The sequence below is a fragment of the Gallus gallus genome, chromosome 4, assembly GCF_016699485.2.
Source record: "Gallus gallus isolate bGalGal1 chromosome 4, bGalGal1.mat.broiler.GRCg7b, whole genome shotgun sequence".
Lineage (NCBI taxonomy): Eukaryota > Metazoa > Chordata > Aves > Galliformes > Phasianidae > Gallus > Gallus gallus.
Window position 1 is genome coordinate 29,882,278 of NC_052535.1, and position 27,307 is coordinate 29,909,584.

The 27,307-nt window shown below is 37.6% G+C and overlaps 1 protein-coding gene across 14 annotated transcripts in view; it reads right to left on the minus strand.

Annotated features, from left to right (window-relative positions):
- The window catches only part of INPP4B (inositol polyphosphate-4-phosphatase type II B), a 287,734-nt gene that overhangs the window by 224,467 nt on the left and 35,960 nt on the right, over positions 1-27,307 (minus strand). For 12 of the 14 annotated variants that reach the window (XM_040700268.2, XM_025150480.3, XM_025150479.3 and 9 more), the window contains exon 2: positions 18,411-18,469. The exons of the other annotated variants lie outside the window; for them this stretch is intronic. The gene's annotated coding sequence lies outside the window, so the exon portion shown is untranslated. The remainder of the gene's footprint in view (positions 1-18,410; positions 18,470-27,307) is intronic. 14 annotated transcript variants of the gene reach the window in all.

The window sequence follows — 27,307 nt, forward strand, 5'->3', positions numbered from 1 at the left end:
TTTACCAATTATGGGGAAGTACCACTCCTGGTCAGCTTTTATAGGCCTCCTGACTACTAGAGTAATAAAATCAGAGTAATAAAAGTCCTAAATAGATTATTGAATTGGAAGGGTATACCACTCTCTACTCTTGTTGAGAGCTTCAAGAAACTTCACAGAGGTTTCTGTTCTGCAGCACACACTGCAGATCTGTCATGGGGAACTCAAAATATTTAAATTGCCAGATTTTAAAGAAAAAGTCAATTTCCATGACTAGCTCATACTTGACAAACTCTGCTTCAAGTAGAACACTGGAGGTCAGACAGCCTCTATCACAGCTGAGAAAGAAGCAAATCATTCTTATTCCACATCCTCACCACTTGCTCCTCTTCCAACCCCTCACCTGTACAAGATCTGGTAGAGTCAAACTCTTTTGTTCAAGGCTTCACAGTAAGGGAGAAGCAGGTAGTTAAGGAGACCTGCCTCCAGATCCTTGCACCCAGGGGCATCAGCAAGAGCAAGAACCCGAGGGCATTGCATTGCAAGAATGTAAGAAGCCTGCACATTAGAACCACAAATACGAGCTAAAACTAATAAAGGAAGAGGGATGAAGAGAATGTAGAGAAGGAAGACTTGAAGACGTGCTTATCAATATTTTAATTTATTTGAAACAAAACAAATAGTTAAATAAATCCAGATTTACTTCAGAGCAATTCAGGGCCATTGTCTCAAGGAGAGAATTACAGAATAATCCTACCCGGTAAAAAATTTAAATGCCATTAGACTGTCTAATATTCTGTATTCTGGAAATTCTCAAAGAAATGTGAACTGTCTGATATTCAATTGATGCAGCCAGCACTCATGGCTTGGAAACAGCTAGCTAAAATAAAGCATTTTTTAATACCTATTTCTTTTTTGACACTAATAACTAAGTCCCATCTCACACTGCTTTGCAGGCGCAAGAAAATGTCACTTGAGAATCTATCTCGGCCATCCAGTTTCTAACACACATTTGTGAAGTTGCAGGCAACTGTGCACTAAGATGGCACCAGACTGCTCGGTTCCTACACTGTTATGCTCAACACATTGAAATTTGTTAGAAATCTGTCTACTTACATCCTCTTCTAGAAGTAGGAGTGTGCTAAGCTACACTTCAGCAGAGCTAACCAGAATAAAGGTTTTGTTACAGTCTGCCAATCTGGAGAGAAACAACAACATGAACACAATTTGGCAAGTCCTGGCTGCTACCCTCAGCTTCCCACCAATGACCTCTGGCAGGGGCACAGCCTAAGGCGAGCCATACCTACAGCCTTCAGGTCTCACACACCAGCACAGGCCATCATGTGAAATGAAGCACCCAAGGAACAAAACAATAAATTATTTCCTCCTGATGCTGGTTACATGCATACTCCAGTTCCATGAAGGACTTCAGTCTCTAAAAAACCTCTGTGCCCTTCTTATCTGTAAATGTTTGCTTACTACTTACTTGAACTTGAAAATAGTTCTTATTTCTGGTCTGGGAAGAAAAAAGCAACAGCTTCGCTTCACTAATTTGCATTTATTTTATTTAATTTGAAATGGAAAAGGTCATTCACAACACAGAATGCCAGGGATATATTAAGGGAAGGAAATGAATCAAAATGGGAACACCTGACTCTGAACATTTCTCAAGTCTAATTTACTTTAAACTACTGCCAAAAGTAACATTTTTTCCCTTGACATTATTTTCTGATTCACACTTAAGAGTGTCTTTTATAATTCTGAAAGGCATAGCAGCAGACAATTGATCATAAAATGAAAGCAGCTGCAGTTTCAAATATTCCTTTTTCCTATTTATCATGCTACAACTATGTTTCTTAATAGGCAAGAACTGGCTTCCTTCAATAGTCTCCTGTTCACTTTGGATAGGAAAATATATACCCTTTTAAAGAAGCACGTAGACCATTTACCATTTTGGAACTCCTTCATGACTAGAAAGAAAGGAGCAGCAGCCAGCAATGATTAGAACAATACCAATTTATTAAGGAGACACTTCACACTGTTCCATATTTCACTAGTTCTCAAGAGAAAGAAATCTCACTAAAACAATAAGCCAAACTTTAAATAATAAAAAGATGTATACAAAACTTGATAGAGTGTTTTCTTTTCAGCTACACAGCTCTAAAAGTTACAGCCAACTTTAACAGGATCTTCTTGTACTTAAAACAGGCGCAGTTTTAACACACTTTGAAAGGAGAAGGCAATAATTGGAATTTTCCTATAGAAATGAAAACATGTAGGAAGCAAGTTTTGGGATACGTTACATTGTGAGATGTCAAAGGGTATTTTGATGTTGCTGGCAGGTTTTAGCATGTGTCTTTAGGACAGTCCAAGGTGGCAACACATGATTTAGGCAGCTATGCATATTAACAACATGGAAACTGCTTACTGACAAGCAAGAAGTACGGAGGGAGGAAAAAAAGAGCTTAAAGGGACTCACTTCTCTTTAATGACTTCTTTCACGAAGCAGAGAGACAGAGATGCATGAAGCCATAAACCTTTTACGGGATTTAGACAATCCTGACTCTCAGTGAGCATGGAGAGATGAAGTAATGGCCAGAAAGCAGCTACCAAGAGATCATGGAAGCTTGGCTCATGTATCCATGATCAGAATTTCTAGAATACAGAAGATCATTTCTGATGGTACCTTATTTTACCCTGCAATGTTTACATGAATCACATTGTTTTATCCACAGAACACGAGATCCCATTTTCAGGTTACACTTTTCTATTTAGCAGGAAGCAATGCTAAGTAGAAATGCAACTCAACTGATTCTCTCAACTTTGAGCATCAAACTCATAGACAAAGACCTTCTAAAAGGAATGTGGAGAATAAAGCATGTAATTAAAAAATGAGTAAGCAATGTAATTATGAAATCAAGTAACAAATTAATTGCAGTTCAATCTCATCCTCAATTTATCTAATTTGTATGAATTAGATTACGCACTCAAAACCTCATTCGCATGAGAATTAAAATAAAGCTTCATTCAACAAAAAAAGCATTTATATGTAGAATACTGTAGAATTGGACTGAAGTCATCCAAATTAGCTTGTATGTCTGCAAAGACTTAGATCCCCTGTTTTTTAAAAGCAACAGCTGGAAAAACAAAACAAACAGCTAACCAAGTTTTGGAGAAGATGAAATCGTTTAATTGTTAGCACTGGTAGTTCAGACATTTCCAACGTATTTCCAGCATCAAACAGAAAGAATTTGAAAACATTTATCTCCCATTAGCTATCTAAGCTAGGTTTTCAAGTGAAGAAATAGTGATACAGAAGCTAAAAGCCAAGTCTGTTTGCAGATTTAGACAAAATATATTTGCATCTACTCTAGATATTGGGGTAGGCAAGGGAGAGAAGAGAAGACATGATAATCAGGATTTCTATGACTGAAAGTTTCCATTTTCTCCAAGGTGTTCTACAGAAAGAACAAGGACGCATTATTCAGTAAGAAGAGAGCCTTAATCCTGCCAACCAAATAATTCAGAGTGTCTCAGGTGTGAGCTTACTTAAAACGCCAGTATAAAAAATAGAAAAAGAAAAGAAGCCTATAAAATAATAAAACTATCAGTAAGGAAAGAAATGACAAGCCAGTGGACCAGAATCAGAACAGCTGAAATTACAGTGCACCTCCAGAGCATAAACACAGTCTGGCTGTTGCCATGCCCTGAAAGCTTTTCTGAATTCAAAATGCAGCCAAGCTGCGTGAGTTGTGGAATACCAGTCCTTGTCTTCTCAAGTTATTTTACACAATCTTTCTGAACTTTACCTGCAAATAAACATATATAATAGTTTGAAGTAAACCAACAGGTTGACATCTACCTATACAACGTCAAGGGAAATTTGGGTGAGATGTACAGTGATCAGTCTTAGAGCAACACCATTTTAATCCAAATTCAGATTAAGGTTTTTGATTTTTCCTTCTGCCATTCCTGGTATTGTTGGCTTATCAGCATTATTAAAGAAATTTTTGAAGGACATATGACAGCCACACACTGCTCCATAATATGCATACACAAATAATGCCTGAATGAAAATGGAATGCCTTTTTGCCCAGCCTTTCTCCACTAGGAGGGGAAAAAAACTTTATAATAGGAAAGAAACAATTACATTAGCTATAGTAGATCTGAACAGTTGGCCTAAAAATATCAATAGATATTTTTTGAAAAAGCCAAGGAACAGTAGCAGTATCTTCAACTTTAATTCTAAGCAAAATCAGTCATTAACAGGTTTATGAGCATGCAAGGTATACGTAAGGACCAAGGTGAAACTTACAAGAGAAGTCTGTTAAATCAGTTAAGAGCAACACAAACTGTGCTGCCCAGACTGGATCAGTACAAGAGCTCCGACTAGGGGAGCCTACAGCATGGAGGGAACCTGCCGAAGTAAACCAGCTAGCAAATCAGAGCACAGCTAAGTGTGAAGATTTTTGCTCTACCACTTGGCTCAATGTATACTACAGCACAGAGTCATGGTCAGCTAATGCAGTCTGTCTTCTTGTTAGGAGACGATGACTGTATCTCTACAGATTCCAAGAGGCAAAAGCCTTCACCAGATGTTTTACGCCCACCTCTCCTCAGAGACTCCAGAGCAAGTGAGGAGTCTTACTGACACAACATTTCTCAGAGGAAAGAGGACAAATAACTGTCTTCACTTCTCCTCTAACACGCAAGGATGAGAAATTCTGAACTTTCTAGCAAGAATTTTATTTTTGCACCTGTGACATTATTAAATTACATTTGGTGACATTTTAAAGTCACTAGACTCTGTTCAGTAATTTTAGATCCACTACTTGTGGTTTAGAGAAATGAAAAAAGCTTCAAAAGCTTTACTTGTTATGAGCAAGATAAGGTGAGAAGCTGCATTTCCTTCCTGGTTTAAAATCTACCAGATAAAACTTAGTGTACTTATTTGTATTTCTTTTCCTATGAATAATTCCTCCTTCTCTGTAGAGAATAGTTTAACAAAAATATATATATATTTTTTTATTTCAGATCTAAGCAGCATGTCAAACAAAAGCCAAGAAAAAAATATATTCCTTCTCCCCAGGCCACAGACTGAATAAATTTTCTAGCAGAGGCTATCAAGCTTCCTTGCAAAGGTCAGACTTCAGTGGTATTTAAACCCTCTGATTATTACTAATAGCCTATGACTTATCCCATGGTGCCTTCTCCATGATGTACTGTACCTGTCACAGCAAGAGCACAGAGCACCATGCACCCAAACCATGCTCAGGTGAGCACTTGGGAGCTGAAGGCCTAAGCTGCTACCAAGCCACTTAGCTGCATTTACATTACACAACTCAGAAACATGACTACAGGTTGCAGCCTGGACAGAAGGTCACAGGATTGGAACGCTTTGTTGCCACAAATTTAATTCTCACACAACCTCCTCAACATGGGTTATTAAACATATGAAATCATCCTTGAAAGTTTAGCACTAATTTCTGTAATACCACACTCTTTTTCCTTCAATTCACCTTTTTGTTTATGCCAGACCAACACCTAAGATTTAATTACGTTTGTTCAAGCATTAATTATTTTATCACCACAGGAATTGTTTGTGAACACAGTTCTCAATCTTAAAAATACCTGAACAATATTTTAACTTACAGAATGGGGATTGTTTTTTTGTCTGCAAGTTAACAGACAACCAGCACCAGAAGGCCTCAGATCCTGCCTTTTTAATGCAACTGTACTGTGACAACCAGTGACTGCAAATGGAAAGATTCCAAGACAAGACAAAGCAAGTACCAATCCCTTAAGGCCATACAAATAATATATAAGATGAGTCTTAGAAGTGTTCAGAGAGATCTGCAGGACCAATTGATATTTTCAAGACAGACTTTGCCTCCATCTAAAACTGCACACTGGATAAAAAAATGGCTAGTAGAAAATGCTTGAGGAACACAGAGGTGCTTCAGTAAGCCTGATACAAGTTCTCATATTTATTCATTAAAGAGAAACACACAGAAATCTGAAATATTTCAAGTGATGATTTGGCTTCCAGTAGCAGCCACAGGCCCAGCATTTCAGACATGTCTCCTAACTCCTTAAAGCCTATTTAACATTTCCCAAAAGAAAAAAAAGACAAGGCTGATGAATGTAAAAGAGGAAGCATACACACAGAAAAACTTATGTCACCTTAATGGTTCCTCCTCTGCTTTTTAATCCCTTCTTCAGTCATTTCACTTAAAAAAAAAAGATTTCAGAACTAATCAACTTGGTAATAAGCTTGGGAGTTGTTGGAAAAGGCATACATGGTTATTAAAATAAGGTTGAGCAGAGTAGAATCTATCAAAACATTAAAAAAAGCAGCCCAAGTACCAAGCAATTGATAAAATGGTCTTGCTCCTCACAGAAAGTCTAATTAGTAAAAGCCAGCTGTATACTGCATTTATTTCTCTAAAATACCAAACATACTGGTTTCTTACTGTAGTCTATAGTGCCCTTGGATTGCATAAAAATTAATCCTTAAAATGTCCCATTAGCATTTAAGGTTGTTTATTTGACCTTCCTGTGCATTTGGAAGATATCCATAAAAATCTAAGACTGGGTCAGCTAAAAACAGTTCCACCTACTGATTTTGAAATGACACTCGCGTTGCTAGCTATTTTCAGAGAACATTTTCATTTGTTTGCTTTATTTTTTTAAAGGAACAAACAAATTGGCTTTCTTTCAACTCAACTTTGTGGCACAACAAGCCACTATCATCAAAATAACTCCTGCAAAAAAGGAGACCGTGAACAGCTGCAGATTCTTCATAATTACAGGTAAATCTGCTCAACAGAGCAGTAGCGCTGCATCCCATAATCCCCATTCAATGAAATCAAATCACCTGATGTTGGTAGGAGATGGGCTTGTCATTCAGGTACCACACTGTGGAAGTATCTGCAGTGCACTTAGCAGAAGTAGAATTAATTGTCACCCTCTGAAGAAATGATCCATTAACACTAGTGTGTTATGCTGTGATAAAAAGCAAGCATTGCCAGCAATGCTAAGGCTTATCTTCTCTCACGGGAATATTCCAGAATGTTCTTATATTTGGGAAAGCTTTCATACCCTTCTGAAACAGCGCATAGATATCCATTTTATGTTTCATCAGCTTGTGTTCCACATCTGTTTTATTCTTTACAAATACTGCTCAAAGGAAAAGGTCATTGGCAAAAGTCTACAAATACACCCAATATCAAGCAGACTTTTCAGAAAGTAAATATGATATGAAGTCTGAGAATTTGAGGGAGCTGAGAAGAAATAAAAGGTACATGTGATTAAAAACGTACATTAATAGATGTCCAGGGATAAGGATGCGTATAGTAAGATGGTAACATTTGCTAAGGGAACAAAAGAGATGCAAACTTAAAACTGAAGACAGACTTGCAGGATCTCTCTAGCTTCATCAACCAAGTGAAAAAATGCTATATAAAGCTTGGTGCTGGTAAAACTGCACACATTTGGAAAATTCAAAACCACTTTTATAAGGTTAGACTGACTTCATATTAGCTACCATCAGTCAGGAAATAAAAGAAATATAGTTGTGGTTAGTAAAGGTACTGAAGGAGGTCTTCTCACTTCCAGGAGCCCCTGGAAGCATGGCTACACTTTGCTGTTTAGCTGACCTCCTCTTCCCCCCCCCGCCTCTGTGCCACCTTCCCAAAAGAACTTCTGGCCATGGTGTGACCTGGATCTTGACCTCTCCACATTCATCCTCACACTGATACCAAGACAAATGGCCCCTCATCCCCACTGAAGTGGCATCCCCAAAGTCGTGGCAGCTGAGTTACAGAAGAGAAAGATGGTCCCTTGTCTGAATGGTTTTCAGCAGCCATGGCACATGCTCTTAACTGAGTAGGGGAGATAAGCGTAGATCAGGCTGCTCTCAAACTATAGAACATTGAAGTTGCAAGAATTTTTTAAAAAATTTAGGATCACCTGGGATGCTCTTTTAAGATCAGCACCTAGGCATCCTGGTGGATGGATATTGATACAGCTTTCTTCTCCCTTCTTCTAAATACAAACTTCACTAATGATGACATGATTCAGCAAGCACTGATGAGCTTGAAGCTCACGTTTGACAGCAGAAGTAAGGGGCATCTACTAGCTAATTCCTTGAGCTGGATGGTATCAATCACAAGATGACTCCAGCACCTCTGGCTTCACTTCTCTCATAACCTTGCTCAAAGTCTAAACTGAGGTTAATCAGCAGCTTCAAAATTCTGTTTTAAAGCAGAAATAAAAGCATTTTTTGCCCTCAGTGAATTAGTTTAGCAGAGTGCATTTTCTTAGAATTAGTTAACTTTAGTGGAGGATGTTCACTTAGCTGGTAAGCTAAAACTTGTTTCAAGAGATTGCTGCTGCCATCTATTGACAGCTTATAAACAAAGTACACAGTAACTTATGCAGTGGTTATGTTCTGAAAATGAGACAAACTCATTCAATGGAAAAGTGCAGCATGCACAAACTGGTTGCCAAGCTAGGGTATATGTCCTGCAAGATAAATAATCATGAACAACGTTTTATATCAGGAACAGGTTCCTTTCAGTGAAGGAGTGGTTTAGCTACAGTATCCTTATCTGGTTCTTGGTTTACAGACTTAGAGAAAAGTCATTCAATCCATTGTTTTGGGGTGTGTTTTCTTTCTTCAATTAAAAGAAGGGGGAAGGGTTGCTATTCCTTTGACTACCACTCATCCAACACTAAAGAACTATCCAGTTCTGATAAACATAGAAGTGCAATAATCAAGTACCATCAGTGATACAGTTTTATCTTCCTACCAGCACTTTAACTGCAACCTGTTAAGTGAAACAGAGCCAAGCAGCTCTTTATTTATATTCAATACTAGCGATAGGAAAACATGCAATTCACAACTAAAAACAAAAACATTTTCCTGATTTGCTTCAGTGTGGATTCATGCACTGTAGGAGGAGTCATCACTTGGTGTACTAAGCCAATCCACTGATGTTATCAGTCTTTCTTCCTTCCCTAAGTTTCTTTCATGTGGTAAGAACTGCAAACTATTTTAGTTGCAACACCTACTCAAATAGAGGCTGCTACATATTGTGCACTCACCATCTGCACGGTTTCAAAGCCTTTCTTGTTTTCAATAGTGTTCTGATCAGGTTTCTCCTACCAAAACCAGACAGCTGTTAGGAGTCTTTTTTTAACAACTGTGGCTTGCATTATGAAAACTGTCATCCAAGTCACACAGAACAGCTAATAAAAGCTGATCCTGCAAACTTACCCGAGAAGTGAAGACTTACTCAGCCCCAGGCAGCCAAACACAAAGCTGCCCAACATTAGCAAATGTGCTTCAGTAACTATGACATGGTCCACCACAGAATTGGATACATCAAGAGTCAATGAACCAAGACAAAACTGTAGAGGAATACGCTACAGTCTCTTATTAAATATATTTATCTACACAATTAACTGTTCTAAACAAGGTTGGTGTTTCATTACTGCAAATTACGTAATTCTAGCACATGGAATTCCATATATTATTTGATTGTAATATACCAATTGCTACAGAAATAATAGAGAACACAAGCTGTTAAAAAATCATCTAGGTAATTCTATTAGATAACACTGACGTATCTAGTGATTTCCTCAGGTTAAATGATTACATATCACTAGAGCCTTTACAGATGCAGATCAAGGACCACTGTGTTCTCCAATAGTATCTACTGTACAGATACAGACAGACATTAATTCAAAACTAAGAAAGGAAGCTAAGGACAATTTAAAAGAACATCACGGACAGACATACAAGCCAACATCAAATTACACAAGAAGCAGTGAGTATCAGAAATGCTCAATACAGGAGTGACATGGACCTGCTGGAGCTCATCCAAAGGAGGGCCACAAAAATGGCTCAAGGGATGGAACACCTCCCATACAAGGGCATGCTGAGAGAGCTGAGGCTGTCCAGCCTGAAGAAGAGAAGGCTCCAGGCAGTCCTGATAGCAGCCCTTTATAATATCTAAAGGGGTTTTATGAGAAAGAAAGGGACAGACTCTTCAGCACTGTCTCTTGTGATCAGACAAGAAGAAATGGTTTCAAACTAATACAGGAGAGAGTTACACCGGTTATAAGAAAAACCTTTTTTATGATAAGTGTAGCAAAGCACAAGAACAGGTTGCTCAGGGAGGTGGTAGACACCTCATCCTTGGAGACATTCAAGGCTAGGCTCAACAGAGCTCTGAGCAATCAGATCTAGTTGTAGATACCCGTTCACTGCAGGGGAGTTGTACTATATGACCTTTAAAGGTTCCTTCCAACTCAAAAGATTTTATGATTCCATAAAAAAGATGGCACTACCATTGTCAATTTCCTGTAAAAATCACAGCAAAGATTTCTGAAGACAAAGCATTAAGATAATAAATTTCTCTTTTTACTAAGTGTCTTGTTTTAGCATTTCCTGATTTCAAAGACTTATAAAAGAGGGCACAGTATATGCTGGACAACTGAGATCTAGACTTAAAGAGAACAGGCAAGGTAATGGAGACTAAGAAAAATCTTGACACTTAATAGAAAAAGCATAATGCGAGACTTAGCCTCAAAGGAAAGAGTAATAAAAAAAATCACAGTAAAGTTATTTTTGCAAGAGTTCTCACTGATAATGACCAAATGTCATCTTTCTAACATATCTTTCCTAAGATTAGGAGAAGGAACTTCCTGTAACTGAAAGCACACAGCAAATTGAACTCAGTTAAGAGTTTTAGGTAACAGAGAGATAGAAATTGTTCCATCTTAATGAGAATCTGCAAAATACAGACATAGACAAAACATGAATACTTAGAAACATTCCCACTGAAAGTGATGCTAAAGTCAATGGTACAAATAGCAGGAAGGGAAGTAATACTTGCTTCAGCCATCAAAAGCAATGGGAGGAAGAACTTGACAGGAAAGATTAAGCAGCTGTTTGATTCACAATGAAATTGAATTCATGGCTAAATGCACAGGAAGAGCTCTCTGAAAGGCAAGATGAAAGCACAGTTTGGGCTAACTGGCACTGAAGTAGATCCATATGCAATTTAGCACTTAAGAATATGCAATTTTAAGTACATATCCTTCAACTCTGGATATAGCAACCCACAAATTCCCAAAGGAAATGAAGTTGAAGAAAGTAGTTGAGAACAACCAAGAAAAAGTGGAGTGACAGAAATCAGATAATGAGCTAGTGTTGAAAGTTGCAGACAGTGCAAGATTCACCTTTTGCTCTTGTGGAGAAAAGACCATTCAAAGTAGATTAGTAGAACATGAGATGCTGAGATGGAACCACAATAGGTATCACCATAAACACGGTAATAATAAACTTCAGATACTGAAGAGAATAACAGGTGAGTCAAGGACAGGTAGGCACAAGTCAGGTAGGATTAAAGAATGTTTATTCCATAAAAGAGATAGAGGAAAAACAAGAGATCAAGTTAAACGAAATGAAAATAGACAAAAAAGACAAGCTAGAAAAAGAATGGAATTATCAAAGCAGACATGGGTTAGAATGGTCTGCCTCTGACAATAGGGAAGGGAGGGTTTTAGTACCTGGACAGTAAGTCTGTAGTATCTAGAGGCAGGAAGGAGAGGCAGCAAGATAAACGAGGAAATCAAAGCTAAAAAGGCAAGGCTTGCAAGGATCTTATTAATCTGGGGGGGGGCAGGGAAGGGAAAGCCTTATAATTCACAGTAAAAATAGAAGTAAATAATTATTTTCATAACTCAGTAAATTGCATTTTTGAGTATTATTGGAAAGAAGAGTGCAACAGCCAGCACATACATACAAGTAGCACTGCACAGCCTCCCAGTAATAAAGCTCAGTGAGCCCTTGCTATCTGAGGAGACCCAGAGTTCAGGTACCACTGGGATGCACTGGTCTGCAGGAGTGCTAACATCCATGGGTCTGGACTAGGACTACAACAGCTTCAGAGTAACGACTATTGAGGAAACGAGGGGTTACGCTTGTCTACTTGCCGTTCTGCCCTAGTTCTTCCAGACAACTTCGTAATCCCTACATTATCTCTTCACAAGCAGCATGAAGACAGCAGCTGCCTCCCTCCAGACACTATAGTGGCATTATCTACATCATGCTTCACGATGTTTTAAGTGGCAACAAGGGCATCACAACTGTCACCATTTATACTAAAAGGTTAGTTTACAGCATTCAACAAGCATGAGTTCTCTGCATAACATTTTTCTCATCCAATATGGCTAAAAACCTTAAGAAGGCTTTTAAAAGCAAACATACAGGAAAAAAAAATAAAAGCTACTATTCAAACTAAGGCATACAAACTTTCCCAAGAGCCTTCACACTATGACATCAGGGGCCATGCAAATGCTTATTTAAAAATAGGCCCTACTCAAGTAAGGAACTTAAACCATAAAAAGATAACTCATTGATCTGCACAATACCTTCAATACCTTCCTAAGAGAGCTTATTTTACTTACCTTACTACAGGTATGCAGTATCTTACTAAGATAGATTATCAAAAAATTATATGGAAACATCCCTTCTCTCAATTGAACCAGAATTAATTTGAGTTCTTAACTGAACACTGCCTGCTATTGAACTTCAGTTCATACATAAGCATACGTATTTTATTCACATATAAAAGCCTCACTCCAGCAGTATGGTGACAAACCACATCTCAATTAAGTGCAGGCAGAAATGCACAGAAAGATGGGGCTGAAAACACTCTGAAACACACACAGCCTTTTAAGCCATATAAGGGGCAATGCAGCTTCCAGATCTGTGACACAATTCTGTTATCTTCTATTTCTTAGTATAAATCAAAGTCTTACCAGCACAACAATAACATTTAGCTGAAACTTACTGAAGGAATATTATATTATGGACATAAATTCACTTACCTGCTTCTAATCTTACAGATGTTTCAAAACATGGCCATAACCAATACCATATAAGGAGTATTTAGCCAAAAAACACATCAGTAATCACATTCTATCTCAAAGCAAAGCTACACAGCACAGCAACACTGATTCTGGATGCTCAGACCTTAACACTCCAACTGGTACAGAGCAAACTCTTGAAAATTGAAACCACTACTGATAAATGGTTTATAAGAATTACATCCTTAGCCAGAAGAGACACTTATTTCAATATGCCCTAGAGAGATCACTAACTTACAGAATCCTAAACCACGTAGAAATACATGCACATACCACTCCACAGTCCAACAAAAAAGACTCCACGGCTTCAATAAAAATACAATCTCACTCCATAATAATATTTTAAAGATAACAAAAAGGAAAGGAAAACACTGAAGCTGTGTGCCTATACTGAAATGCTGGAAACACATTGTTAATACTTACCTGAGTGCAGAAAAGACTCATTGATACAATCTCACACTTTTACAGCAGAACTTAAATATACTAAGCCATGAAAACTTGAGTAGCATTTTCACATCTGCATTACAATACAATTCACATCAGGATCTCAGAAGTATGTCATTATTCTATTATTTCCATCCTGCACACGGTTCTCTGCTTATTGACTTATGAGCCAACGTGCAAACTTACTTTGAAGCTTTTCTGCCAATTGTTAATAATATAGAGTTATGATAAATGCTGTAACAACAATTTATGTTAAGCAAACATTGCAAGCAAGCTTGTGATTATCTACAGTACAGCCACTTAGATTTACTCATTCTTGTCTGCAAAATCTTAAGGCTAACAATGCATTCAGTTTAAGGGAAGGCAATTCATCACAAAATCAATCTCAAAATATTCAGCACACTGTTTAATACTTTCAGACCTCAGACAGCATTCCAGTTTACACCTGTAAAGTTAAATCTGCCGTTTCTTCAATATAAATCCTGGGTTAGGAAATAAGCATATAGATTCACTACAACAGAAATATGTTGCAGTAGCAAACCTGTATGACATCTTCCATATTAGAGAAAAAAGCTATTTGTAATTATATACACAAAATATGACAAAGAACAATTTAAGTTACTTCCAGCATCTTAACACCTTTTATTTTAAATATGATCCTCCATATAACCAAATTTCTTTCCATCTACCTGACTTTTTCCTTAAATTAATATAGCAAAAGTCTTAAAAGGCAAACTTTCATGCAAAAAAAGTGTCCGAAATATTAAAAAAGTAGTATGACTTAATTAGGCCCGTACATGGACTAACAGACTGGAATGGTTACTTCTACACAATCTCAACTTGAACCTAAGAAAGATTTACACAATAGACATTAATGACTTTCCTAGAGAATCCACTACAGTACTGATCAAAAAACGCTTCTATGTTCCTAAACATATATTTAAAAATAAGTAGCAATGTCAAAATGTTCATGCACTATAACAAAATGGACCCTCTGGAGCTATTACCAAGAAGCAAAAAACGTAATTGCACTTTTTAGTATATCTTTCTATGTGTAGATTGCAAAGTAATTTACAAATCCAGCTGACTATAAGCACTCCAATTGGGAATATCAATATATGGGAAATTGAAACATAACATGGGTTAGGTGGGCTTTTTTTCTTCATTTAGTAGCAGGTGGTCCAAATTCATGCATATTTAGCAAGTAGTTTTGTCTTTGTTTGGGTTTTTTTTGGGGGGGGGGGGGGAGGGGGGGGGAAGGGGTAGGCACTGGACTGGACTGAAAAAGATTGAGAAAAGTTATAATATCTGTTTGCTTCTTCCTTAGAAAAAAACAACAAAATTATCCTGAAGGACCTATTAACAGAAAAGAGCAAGGAAATGACATAGCATGACATTCAGTAAGAAGCCAACTGCAGTGTTCTTGAAAACGTATGTCTAAAAATATTCTTACAAATTCTGATCTCCAATTAAAAACCACGTACTGTTTTTTTTTTTACTTAGTGCTGCAATCCTCAAAGACACTTGAAACTTGAAGTCAGAAGTCCTCAATGACAAAAAAAATGCACATAAAACCACGATATTTATTATACACATTAACAACTATTACCCAGTAACCTTCCTTCCTGTTTGCCACTCACATGACATCTGGAAGAAAGTCCCTCCCAGGCTGGAACTGTCTAAAATATAAATACATAGCTAAAAACACAGCACAGCACAGCCTTTCAGTGAGGCACATAAGCCATATTTCCTACCAGTTCTAACTCTCAGCTGATTTGAAAACCCCAAACAACAATACTATCTCAAAAATTTGGACTAGGATCTGTACGAACTGCTTCAAGATTAGCATAATGCCAAACTTCCATCAGAAAACACCACCACATGTAAGGCTGTGCAGCTCAGTTGCACTGCCCACCACAGCTTTACCGAACACAGTTTGGCAACTACTGCCTTTAGACAACATGTTTGCAATTGTGACCTCCCAAACTCAGACACCTGCCTCTTCCTGGTAAGCACACAGAAAACCTCCACGTGCAAACTCACAGTTTTAGGACTTCACACAGAGATATTAAGAACATACAGGTCTCACATAGCATGTGGAGTGGATTGATCTTTGGCCCGCTCCCTGATGCCCACCCGGTTAAATTTCTCACTCCCGCTCCTCAAAAGAACTAGGAAGAGAAAATACAATTGAAAAGCTTGTGGGTCAATATGAAAATAAGGAAATAGCTTGCCAATTACCATCACAGTCAAAACAGACTCAACTTCGGAAAAATTAATTTTGTTTATTGCTATTGAAAATACAAAGACAGAAGGTGAGAAACAGAAAACTAAAACCCTTTACCTCATCCCCTTTTCCCTAGGCTCAGCATTACTGCTTCACTCCCTACTCTTCTACCTTCTAAGTAGCACAGAGAGAAATAGAAAGGGATTGTGGACAGTATGTAACAGTTCTTCTGGTATGAACTCATCCTCACACTCTTCTCCTGCTCCAGGATCAAGTAATTCCTTCTTGCAGTCCATGAGCATGGTTCCTGTCCATAATGGGTCCACTGCAGAGCCCCTGAATTTCTCTGACATATCACTGCTAAAGTCCCATCGTTATCATAACGTTGCCACCTACACTCAAGTCAGTATTCTATGGATAAATAAATAAACAAACAAACAAACCCAACAACCAGAATCCTAAGTCTACAGGAAAGTCCAAAGGAAAATGTTTCATTACCACTAGCAGATGCTGGATCCTGGCTGAGGTCTACAAGCAGGTCTACTTCTTAGCCCACTCAGTCTAAATAAACAATTACTTTGCTAGTCAAAGGAAAATAAATATCCTCAACATGCCTAATAGGTTATTCTACTATGTTGAAATATGATAAAGTGAAAGAATAAACAACATTTTTTTCCCCTGAACTAAAAATGTACTCCCATGCTACTACAGATTTACAGCACCCAGAAGTCAGAAGGCATCATTTCCAATTTTGTAGTGAATATTCTTTTTATGCAAGGAGTATAATTTATGTACATTTGAACTAGAATGAAAGTCTGTCGTTAAACTATAAGCATTTGTGTATGCAGACACACACGTGCCTCTGACAGCACTTAATGAACAGCAGCAAATCAGTCTTCACCTCACAACAGTTACTTCTGAAATTAGCTGTTCAGCATTCAGATGAGCTTCCAAAACAGTTACTTTTCTTCCATGTCATGCCTTAAGAAACCAAGTCAGGTTCCAGTAACAGAAATACAAGCACACTTTCAACAGCACTCTTCTGGACACATTTTTTATACACTACATCTCCTGAATTCACAGAAGTTTCAACTGAATATTAAAAAGCACAAAGCTAGCAGCTATACCTATTAAGGTGTTTAAATTTTATGACAATGCTATTTTTAATTGCTTATCATACTGGCAAAATAAATGCCCAAAATTCGAATTATGATTTCATATGGTAAAAAACTGCATCAGACAGGACCCCTCTTCTTTTCTAGAATAAGATAAGAAAAAGACAAAAACAGGATACACTCCAATCTGTTCTCACAGCACAAATTGCTTTAGTTTTATTTCGTATGGCTACAAATTGCATTCTATTGAGTAGGAATTTGAAATTTAACAGAATCTTTGTAGAAGCAGCAATCCGTTATGGTACCCAACAGTAAAATCTTCTAAAAATGGCTATTCCATAAACTCCTAGAAAGTAAGCCCCCTACAAAGTGCTACATGATTTGATTTATTTTTAAGTCATTGGCCTTTAATCACTCAGTTACCTATGTACTGAGTCTAGAAAACTGACATTTTTAAACTGGGCACCCACCATATCTCCTCATGCTTTGTTGAAATGGCCAATCATCCTGAGACTGTTCTACAAAATGCCAGAGGTTCCTGTGAAATTCAAACACTGGAAAGAAGATGCGTAAGAAAGCCGTAACCCTTTGCTAAAAATAGTTTAAGTCACACAGCAGAATGATAACACATTGAAGGATGTGACATAGGGGAATCATGGCCAGAACTTTACTTTCACCTACATAAGACTTATATTTCCTTTTATCACCCAAAGGAATGTAGCCATGAGATGATCAAGCCAAAGAAACTAGTATAATGTTGTTTGCATACATACAGAAATCCATTACACACTCCTAAATAGTCCTTTGTAAGCAAATAGTCCTTTGGAATTATATACAGATAAACATGCATGTATAATATTAAAATAAGCCACTATATCATATTGAAAATCTTTGAGACATAATAAACAATCTGTAAAACAGTACTATCATTTCTATTCAACTACTGGTCCAAACAGTGCAGAAATATCTTATGAGCCAACTATAAAGTATTTCATTAACAACAGGAAGCATCCCAAGCTTCGCGCTATTCCCTAATTCTATTGCCATTCAGCCAAGTACAGAAGCAGTGCTCATAATATCAGATAAAAGAGTAAGAAAAAAGCAATTCCACTCTTGGAGCTTATTCCTTCCAGAGGATAGGTAACATCAACTCCTGTTCAATCTAAAGTCAAATGAGGGCACTCAGCATCTTCTGCAAGACTTCCATTATGCATCAGGGTCAGACCCTCTTTTAAGAGGCCCTTCGTCCTAAGCATATAAACTGCTCTTTACATCAAAGCAAAGCACTCATATACATAAAGGAGAAGAGAACAACAACACTACATAGTAAATATAGTTAAAAAACAACAGTAAAAAATGTACTGGGGTCTCAAATTCCATCTTGAACATTAGGACAATACCTCAGTCAAGCAGTGAAATATTGGCTTTGGTTATTCCAGTATACCCGAAAGAGAAATTCTAGATTTAAATCTATGAGCAAAATCTGATCACAGACTATTCATGATTCAGCCATAGAACGTTGATATCATGAAGAATATTAGCATTAAAGAAGGCAAACAGGGGATTTTTCATCTCTACTATTCTAAAAATAGCTTTTCCCCCCTCCCAAAAGCACAATGCTACTTGCTATCAGAGAAAAGGATTACTCAAGTTCATACAGATTAAACTTACACATGAATAAAAGCAGTAGGAAAATGAATTACCTTATTTTTCATTAGAAAGAGCAGATTTCCTTTCAGTCAGCACCATCCCTCTCTTGTTTCTGTATGCAAAGAAGTATGAGATTAATAAAAACAACCTTTTGTCTTCACACATTAAAAGCTTCTTAAAAAAAGATGCATTAGTAATAAAGGTCAGAAAAGAAAATCATTAACAAGCAAAAAAAAAAAGCCAGCTTCACTCAGCATCTGCCTATGTACAACATGCTGTTAAATGTCAGATAACTTCCCAGAAGGTTTCCTCTACTCTGCAGCTGAGAGAATTGGTGACTGCAGCAGACACTCCGCTGTGTTTTCTATTTCTCTGCTTCCATCTCATATGGGAGCAGAAACAGGCAGTTTAGCATGCTACAGTTTTCACTCCTATCATTTCTAAAGGTAAAATATAATCCTTTTAAACACAAAAACATTAAGTATTTTACTTAGATTATGACATGCTCATCTGGATTTGCAGTTTTCAGAAAATAGTGAGGAAATGAGACCCATCTATTCACAGTCACTTTACTGTTATTTTACTACACTTTAAAAAAGCAACTAATGAGTGAAAACAATATGCAAACAAATACACGTAATCAAACTTTTAGGAGAAGAGAATGTTTTAGAAATCTAAGGTGGAAAAAAGCTTTCTTACTGAAACAGACTTTTTTTATTGCATCACTTTTCCTTATAAAGAAAGCATTTCTGTACCTATAGGTATAGACAGCATGATAAATCCATCATAAACAAACATTTCACTTACCAGTGTAACCTCTTTAGTGTTACTTAAGATGATGTGTGAAATACCACATATCTAGACAGCAGCCAAACTTTAATTGCTAGGAAGCTGAAAACGCCCTAATGTCATGGTTACCCCACAGCTGCTTCTAAGGAAGTTTTGTACTTCCCTCAATGCTGGACCACCAGTAGAGGCATAACATGAACAGAGGGAAATCTTGTTAAATAAATACAGTTATCTTTTCTCCTTGATAATTTCAATTAAGATGTTTCAACAGAGAACATCTGAAAATCAGAAAAGCTTTCTCCCACAAGTGGACATTTTAGCTACAGTCACTATGACTTACAATAGCTGATAACAGTTATTTTGAGGTGTGGGGATTATTTTTGTTTAGTTTTGTGTTGCTGCTTCAGGGGGAGATTGATGACTTATTATTCTTATTTTTTTCCCCTTGGTTTGGCTTATTTTGTTTTTTTGTTTTTCTTTTGGCGATTTGTTTTCGGTTGTTTCTGGATCCTTCCATACCTACTAAAGGATGGGAACAAGACAGAAAAGTAGTGTAAATTGATACACATTCACCAACTAAAATCTAAGCAAAGTTACCAAAACTGAGATGTTTACAAGAAGAAATCTGCAAATTCTGCTTAGCCTACGTTTCACCCTCAGATCCCTGCGTCAGCAGAAGGAATCTGTTCCGAGTAAAAGGTATTTTTATATACTTGTGAAAGTCACCACCTCAAGTAGCACAAGTAGTAAACCTGGAGATTAGCCATATTTAGTGACAAAACTCTCAATGGATGGAATATACAATGGTCTGAACACAATCTTTCTATTAAGAGGTCATAGCCAGATTGCTGTGAGCCAGGAGGATTTATTAAGCAAAATAAACATTCCATGCATAGTTTTTGAAATGTTTTCCTGAAAATCAACCACTACTGACAGGATATCAGGCTATGTAGATGCTTATTGTCAACAAAAGGTGTTTTTTTTTTTTTGAAGCAATGCTAGCACTAAGTGTATCACTAAACGCAGAAAAATATTCCACATCCTCCAAACATAATTATTTCATTGGACAAAGCCTGATATGCTGCTTAGGATATTAACAGTCTTATTAAATATAATGCCCTTATGGATGACCTCGACAAGGGGACTGAGTTCATCTTCACTAAGTTTGCAGATGACATCAAGCTGGGAAGAAGTAATGATCTGCCTGGGGCCCTTCAGAAACATCTGGACAGGGTGGATCACTGGGCTGAGGCCATTGGGATGAAGTTCAACAAGACCAAGTGTCAGGTCCTGCACTTTGGCCACAACAACCCCAGCCAACAATACAGGCTTGGGGCAGAATGAGCAGAAGATTGTGTGTAAGACATGGATCAGGGGGTGTTGCTTGAAGCTTGGCTAAACATGAGCCACCAGTGTGCCCAGGCAGCCAAGAAGGCCAATGGCATCCTGGCTTCTATCAGAAGCAGTGTTGCCAGCAGGAGCAGGGAGAGATCATCCATCTTTACTCAGCTCTGGTGAGGCCGCACTTAGAGTGCTGTGTTCAGTTCTGGCCGCTAACTACATGGAAGACATTGAGGGCCTGGAGCATGTTCCAACAAGGGTAATGAAGCTGGTGAGGGGTCTGGAGCACAAGTCTTACAGGGAATGGCTGAGGAAACTGGGATTGCTCAGCATGGAGAAGAAGAGATTCAAGCAAAACCTAACAGCTCTCAACAATGACCTGAAAAGAGGTTGTGCTGAAGTGGGAGTCAGCCTCTTCTCCCAGCTAACAGCAATGGGATGAGAGGTAATAGCCTCAAGTTGCACCAGGAATTGTACAGGTTGGATATTAAGAAAATAAAAATTTCTTCTCCAAAGGAGCAGTCAGATTCTTGAACAGGCTGCCCAGGGAGGTGGTTGAGTCACCATCACTAGAGGTGCTCAACAAAAATTTAGATGTTGTACTAAGGAACATGTGCTCAGATGGGAAATATTGCCAATAGGTGGACAATTGGACTAGATGACCTTGGAGGTCTTTTCCAACCTTGATGATTCTATGATTCTGTAAAGACAGGGACAGAACCCTATTGAGAAACTCCAAAGCAGCCAGAAGTAAACATCCACTAGTACTCTGCCCAGAAGGCCTGCTGCATCCTCCAAGTTATGGCTACTCAACTCACTTTTAGAAAACAAACTATTCTTTAAATGTAGCACATTTTTTCAGCTTCTTATCATAATCAAGTCTGTGCCATACTTTTTATCCTAAAAAAAAATCAAAATAAATGCATCTCAATGAAAACCAGTAGGGACAACTGAAAATAAAACATTTGCTGTTGCTGAAATGACTGTATTTAAAGTGATTCTACAGCTAAATAGGAACTGTTTCCGAACAGCAACCTAGGGAACAGACATTTGCTCAAGCTTAATGGAAATTGAAAGGCATTTAAAATAAGATGATAAATGCCAGAGGAAACCTGCAAAGGTGGTGGCAAAGTGATCCATAAAAAACTTACAAGAGACCACAATTTCAGGGGAGTGGGTCTTGAGAAACAGGATAACACCATAAACATGGAAACCAACAACTGGTGACTTACAGCCAACAAGTCAAAAAGGGGGGGAGGAAAAAAACTTAAGCCTTGAGTACTGTTTCTCAAGCATATAACAAAGGATACTTGAAAAACTGAGCAAACTGATGAGCTTGTTTTAAACTTCCTTATTTAGAAAAGCATTTAGCATCACTCAAGCATCAGCAATTAAGAAAACTGAAGACACTGAGATGTAGGTGATTAGTGAAACTGTAAGCTGACATCTGCAGCAAACACACACATCAACCATGGGCTGTTTTCATTCCATATCATTCTTATTTATTATATTTTCATCCCTGAGCACTCTGCAAATCTTCAGCTTTCTTTCCTTGCCAAAACAACCTGATGGTCACTTGACTAGCAGAGCCAGATTTTTGGCATTTAATCTCATCTTCTTCCCTGGCAACTCAATGAAGATAAGTAAATGATGGAGGACAATACTGATGCTAGTTAGATTGTTGAAGCAGAGCATAATTTAAGCAACAGATATGAAGGCCAACTGAAATACTGAAAATAAAAAAAATAGTTTGTTGCTGTTTATTATTATTTCCTTTGAGTTACGTATGACAAGCACTTTATTTCATAGTATGGAAGTAGTACAAATGACAGGGAAAAGTCCAAGGTCATAAGTGCAAGCAATGTTCTTCCCCATATGATCACCTTAAGAAAAATAATAAGTTGAGTTTTCCAGAGTCTCTGGAATCTCATGCAGAAGTTGTAGTTTGATGCACTATTTACACAGTTCAACAATACTGCTAATATGTCTTAGCTAAAGGCATATAAATAACTAGAAAGCTCAAATATGCATTCATGTGGCAGCTTAAGAGGTAAAAGTTGCCTTGCTCTTTGATCTCTTCCACAAGAACAATAACTCTAATAGAATATAAAGTGTAAGCTGTTAGAGTTTCATAACTTACTCAAGTACTGATATTTTGTTATGCCGTGACTTATTACTAACTCAGTACTTCCTCTTCATTCATGATATTTTAACAGTTTTCACTTAGTTTGGAAAATGTCAATTCAGGAAAATAATTATCCTGAAGTACATTCATCAGAAATGCAACTCAATGAAAAAAATTACAGCAGATACATTTACAAGAACTTCAGTTCCCTCAGAGTCCCTTCTGTTTATCTGAAATAACTCAAGTTCAGTTCAGTAGCTGCAGTTTTGGAAACTGGAAGCTGTATGGAGAACAAACATTTGTCCAAACTGCAGTTAGAACAGTACCATTTCATGTTGCTGCAAAAGGGAGAAAATAAGGACATAAGTAGTTTTAAATAGATTTTTTAAATCTCCAAAATATTTCATGCTCTTAATATCCAATCTTCTCATAAGGGTTCTTCTCAAAAGAAGTTCTTGGAATCACCCTTATGCAAACAAACAACATAAGTTTCATAGGCAGCTCTTAATATAGCTGTAATATTACTTAAACAATCCTTCCCATGAAGAGGCCACTTTCATCATTAAGTTGGAAGTTCTTCCAATGACATCATCTTTCACAGTAAGAGAACTACAGCTCTCAACAATTCCTAATCAAGTTTTTCTCAGCTGTTGAGATGAAGAACAAGTTACATGATTTGTAGTGCACCTTTTCATTGGCCCTTTTATTCTTAATTTTCCCTCTTTATATTGTTTATTTTTTTACCCCTCACAGTTGATGACTTATACGATCTTTCTATTCCCAATCAAACCACAGCCAATTCCAATAGCACTACAAGACCAAAAGCAGGCCATGTTCAAGTATTACCCTGTACATTATGAAAGATGGACAAATCATAAATATGATGGTCAGAAGACAAACCTCCAAATAAGACTTTCCCCACTAGAACGGTGTCACAATTCTGTTAAGAATTCCAATAAAGTTAAAAACTATTATAAGTTTGCTCTTCCTTACTGAATACCTTCACAAGCAAGAAACAAGAACCTTACAAGCAGTCCCAACACATACCTAAGCATTAGAAAGCTGCAGCTTCCATTTCTCCAATCGTTCTTCCCCCTCTTTTCTTTCTTGTTCTCCCTTTAGCATCAACAGCTATTCTTAAGTTTACCTTCATGCCTTTGACTCCATTTCATAGTACTTTTGAATTTATCACCTCATAACCTTACAGTCATCACAAAGCCTGACCGACAATTTACAACATATAAGCACACTACTGCGATCAAAATGAGATGCTGACTCCAAATGAGCAGCTGCACCTGCATAGAGCCTGTGTTCTCTAAAATGATGAACTGAAGATGCAGAAAGGTGAGTCAGAGAACTTACAAAAAGGATATTTACCAAAATTATAATCTAATACCATAAACAGACTCAGTGTTGAAGACCCAAACCATGAGAGATGAAGGGGACAGGAAGAAAAAAAGGACACTGGGCTGACCAACATAACAAAAGCCAGCCATAATGCCCCTTGCATATAATCTACAGGGACTTTGGGACTGACAATCTGCATATTCCCACTAGTCTCTATATGCTGAGTTGAATTACTCAGTTTTATGGACACAGTGTATTTTTACAACAGGAGGATTTGATTTAAATTAGAAATAAAACAAAAAAATGTCTTTTTACAGGCCTTTTAAATCCACTATAAGCAGTACCTTCAGTTATACAGTTACTTGAAATTGCTTCAACCTCTTCGAGTAGCATGGAAGAAGCCAGATCCTAGTAGTCTAGTCCCAGATGGAAGGAGTCATTGAAAACCATCAATAACTGAATAAAATTATGCTAAGAACAAAATGAAGGTTACTGGCTAAACTCTAATTATGCTTAAATGCAGTAATTACTGTAAAGTACAGACATCTGTACTCCACAGAGAACTGCAAAGCACAGAAGACCAGGGGAAGAAACAAGTTGTAAACCGCTATTCAAAAAAGCTTTTGCTTCTCAGCAAAAGAGAAATCAGAGCCATACACCCAAAATATTATTCTGTTTATCTGGAAGGGCTATTAGAAAGAGTAAATAAACTCCAGGGGGAGACATGCATATTGATTTTCTTATTCTTTCCCCTAAGAGAAATGGTACACCTCTTGCAGTGATCTATCAGTAAAGCAGTAACTGTCTAGAAAATTCTTCGTACATCTGTGGATTGCTTGCCCTGAATAGAAGCCATAACACAAATCATGCAGGACAGTAAGACTAGTACACAGCAGTTAAAACCCTCAAGATAGCATGCTTCAATACATGCAAGTCAACACCAGCCTTAAAGTGCAAGGCAGCTGGGCCAGCAGTTCTGCAGGGTAGTAACAACCAAGGTGTCTGTTTCCCACAACTTTGACAGAGAAGCCAAACCCATCTAACAATGTCTGCAAGTTTTTCAGACCTAAAAGAAATAAGGGACCATGGAACTCAAAGTTGAGTACTAACCTGATGATCATCCAAAGATTATCATGGCTAGTGTTGCAACAGCAATACAGAGAAAGGTAAAAACCATGAAAGAAGTGTCTGCCTTCAGCCGCAGCATTGGTTTCCCTTGGAGGAGCAGAAAAACTCATTAACCACAATCAACTTCCCTTCTGGCTCCATTACAGAATACAGCTGTCAGTCAGGAAGACTGCTTACTCATACACTGTCTTTAAATGTTCTTCTGACTAATATCTTTCCTCAGAACTCAGCTAGAAAAAGATACCATCTTCAGTTATTTAATGGTGATGGTTTGAGAGACAGGCATAATTTAATACTTGTGTTTAGAGAGACAGCCACACTGAATCCAAAGTCTCTCTCACTATTCTTTCCCCAGGTGATTATCAAAACCTGAATTTATTGGGAAACCAAAGCAGTTAAGCATTTAGTGAGTTGCCAGAAAAGAGTGGAAGCCCAGATCCGCCGAACAGCTCACTAAGAGGCATTTCATCAGCTCAGGATAACGACTAAGCTAAAGATGATCAAAGCAGTAACAACTGGAGGTCACCAATGTCATTAAGATACAGATAAACCATCTTCACAATGCACATGCTATCCTGAAACACTTGCAAGACAGCCTTTTAGGTTCCCAAGTTTCCTTGAAAAAACAATGTTTAAATCAATAGAAAAGTCAGTCTTCCAAAACTATTTCCAGAAGTGACTGCAATAACTGTTTAAGACATCAGATGTACTCCAATGACCAGGCTAATAGGAGTCCAGCCATGCCTACTACAACATGGTTTCAGAATACACCCCAGGTAAATGTTTAACTTTAATTCCCTGTTTATTTACAAATTTATACAGCAGAATCCTTTCTGTAGCCTCTAGGAATATAAGCACACAAGTTTTCAGTAACCCATCACTTCAAACTAAGTAAAACTAAACAACAGAAAAGGAGCAGTGAGTGTAGCACTGCAGCTACTCCAGAGCTCCTCTTCATGATCAAGTCAGCAAGTTAGCCTGCAGGAGGCAGGGTACAAGGATCAGTGACCTACGAAGTCCCCATGGCCTGGAGAGGTATATACAGCAACCAGTTCCAAAGAGTGCAGTACATTAAAAATTGCAACATGCTCCACTCTACAATATACCATTTTTCCTACTGGAATACTGGATCTTCTGTTTCTCAAAGACATTTTTACTGTCTCTTCCAGTAACTATAACAATGTAGAAGGTGAAGGCAGCCCTAAAATATTAAAAACTGATGTCACAGTGTGCATTTTTGCTATAACAAGCTGCTGTACTGGAACTGCAGTCCACACCCTATAAGATAAAGGCTTTTTTTCTAAAGATTTTTTTTTTTAAGATCTTGAAATAATTTGTCCCAAACAACTCTGATTTTCTTAACATTTGTTGCTTTGCTTCCTACCCTAGAAGCAAACTTCTGTACCCATACTGATAGGAAAAAAAAGCCCACACTGATGAGAAATCAGAATGATGAAAGAGTTGCTATCTACTCCCACCATGCACACAACAGATAGAGATATCAGGGGGGTTTATCTGAGATATAAACGTAAGAAGATTTTAACAGTGTATTTGAGAGATATGGGGTTCATTTGAGCTCTAAAAAGATTTTAGCCTTGAGTAGACTGAGTCAAGTCACCCACAAATTAAAATACAACATTTTTTTTCTATTTTCATCTATGATACTAAGTACTTGGCACAAAATTCCTTCAGGAAGTTTCAGGCACTTCACCACTATTTTTGTTTTGGCATTAACAAGAACGAACCTTACCCACTTTTCTTAGTACTGTCAATTCTGCTTTGGCTGTCATATCCCCCATGGTCTTCAAGAGAGACTTAAGTGTTTTTTCTAAGAGAAACTCAGATGTGTCTGCAGACCCAACAGAGGCTTCTATTTTACAGTCCACAGTTCAGGACAGACCATGAGCTCTTCTGCACCTTTCAAAAAGGAAGAGATTACTGGGTTTCTCCCAGTCTCAATAAAGGGAAAGTGTGGTAAATAAATAAAACAGTATTTGATGATGATACTCACATTGAATAATTAAAACTCAGACCTTTATGAAGTACATTCCCTATTCAAATACACTCCTCCCGGCAGATCACAAATAACTGGTTACCCACATCTCTGATTAAAAAAGATACTATCTCAACTGAGGACACAATTGCTGAAGAAATTAATGTAGGAAACAGTGACTTAATGTTATTATGTTAAGGAAGAGTAATACATCATTTTAACCGCAT